This window comes from Nuphar pumila, chromosome 5 (assembly GCF_984573655.1).
Source record: "Nuphar pumila chromosome 5, dmNupPumi1.hap1.1, whole genome shotgun sequence".
In the NCBI taxonomy this organism is placed as follows: Eukaryota; Viridiplantae; Streptophyta; class Magnoliopsida; order Nymphaeales; family Nymphaeaceae; genus Nuphar; species Nuphar pumila.
In genome coordinates this window covers 7058843-7060771 of record NC_143253.1, presented here as the reverse complement: position 1 = coordinate 7060771, position 1929 = coordinate 7058843, and the positions used below count along the sequence as shown (strand labels likewise).

General features: G+C 41.9%; 1 pseudogene; it reads left to right on the top strand.

Moving 5' to 3' along the window:
- Positions 1-465: 465 nt before the first annotated feature.
- On the top strand, positions 466-1683 carry LOC149836630 (F-box/kelch-repeat protein At3g61590 pseudogene; annotated as a pseudogene).
- Positions 1684-1929: the final 246 nt, after the last annotated feature.

The following is a 1929-nucleotide window of genomic DNA, read 5'->3' as shown; positions in this document are numbered from 1 at the left end:
TTCTGTTGGATCTGATGCGTGAATCTCACCTGCATTCCTTCCTATTGCGTACATATATTCGGAATATGTTGCGTTTGATTGTTCTCTAGCGTGCTACATGCTCGTTTCTTGTTTTTTATGGGGAAAGCAGGCGTGGGTTTTATTGGCATCTTATTAACGTCCAATCTCCCCCATTTGGTCTGCACCTTATCAACGTTTATCTCACCCATTTTTGGCTCTTTGCTCCTATGCTTCACTTTCTCTCTGATCTTTTTTCCTTTTTGGGAGTAGTGGTGGGTGGTGTTGTGTTTGGTTTGCTTTTTCAATGAAAGAAAATAGATGATGTGTGGTTTGAGTTTCTTCGGTTTGCTGTAATCTGATCAGTATTGAATCTTACCTTTTTGTTTTTATCCTTCTTTCCTTTTTGTGACCTGGGTTTTTTACTCTTGGACTTTTTATAGGGGGTTTATTTATTGGGGTTTTGTGATGGAGGGTGACACGTCTTGGATGACTAGCCGTTTTGAGGGATTAGGAAGAGAAATGCAGGGGATTGAAGCATTTTCAGAAAGCAATGATGATGGCTCGGATAATGGTTCTATGGTATCTCTTGATTTTGTTTTGCCAGATGACTTAGTAGAGCGGATCCTGGCTTGCTTGCCCATAGCTAGCATTTTTAGGGCAAGTTCTGTCTGTAAAAGTTGGCATCAGATTGTCAATTCAGGCAGGTTCCTATGGCATTTCTCAAACATTATGTCACAAAAGCCTTGGTATTTTACGTTCACAAGCAATGATGGTCCGTCAGGATTCGCCTATGATCCAATTCTTAGGAAATGGTACAACATAGAGCTTCCTTGTACACCCAGCTGGTTCACTGCATCTTCATGTGGTTTAGTCTGTTTCATGGACAATAGCAGTAGGAACCGGCTCTATGTCTGTAATCCTATTACCAAGGTTTATAAGCAGATAGATCATGTTCCTCCTGAGCTGACACTGTCAGACTATAGCGCTCTTTCTATGTCTGTGGACCTTAAATCTAATGCGTATACCGTTGCAGTTGCGAAATCTAATCCTGTTCCTGATGATTTCCTTCAGTGGGATTTGTCAATCCAAGTTTATGATTCTGAGACAAAATCTTGGGTTACCTCTGTAAAGGAAGTGTTGAGGGGATGGAGGGGAGGAGACGAAAGTGTGATCTGCAATGGTATTTTATATTTTTTGATTTTTTCGACTGGTGTCATGGGTACTTCTGGGAACCGGCATGGATTAGTCATGTATGATCTTGCAAGTAGGTCTTCCCACGTGTCTCTGATACAGAATTCAATTCCTGTACCATTTTCTCTAACTTGTGGACGGCTGATGAATCTCAAGGATAAATTGGTGATGGTTGGTGGAATTGGTAAACAAGACAGACCTGATATAATCAAGGGGATTGGGATCTGGGTACTGAACAAGACTGAGTGGCAGGAGGTGGCTCGCATGCCCCATAAGTACTTTCAAGGATTTGGAGAGTTAGATGATGTCTTCTCTAGCAGTGGAACTGATGACCTCATATATATTCAGAGCTACGGGGCACCTGCTCTGCTTGTTTTTGACATGAGCCAGAAGCAGTGGAAGTGGTCATAGAAGTGTCCAGTGAGTAAGCGCTTCCCGTTGCAGCTTTTCACAGGTTTCTGCTTTGAACCCAGGCTTGAAGTTATCCCCTGATCATGCTCTTTGTTTTAATGGGGTTGTAATTTGGTTTTTGGCTATTCGTATCAATGACTAAAGTGGAAGAAGTTTGAGAGTATTGCCCTACATATAGAGTCTTATTCAGAATTTTGAGAATGGTGAGACATCATTTCTTGCTATGCTTTGTCTCGGGGCTGATTGGCATAGATTTGTGCGATCGCATGTCAATCTGCAAAAATGCTGGTATCCTTTTAGCTTTTTTTTTTTTTTGGGGGAGGGGGG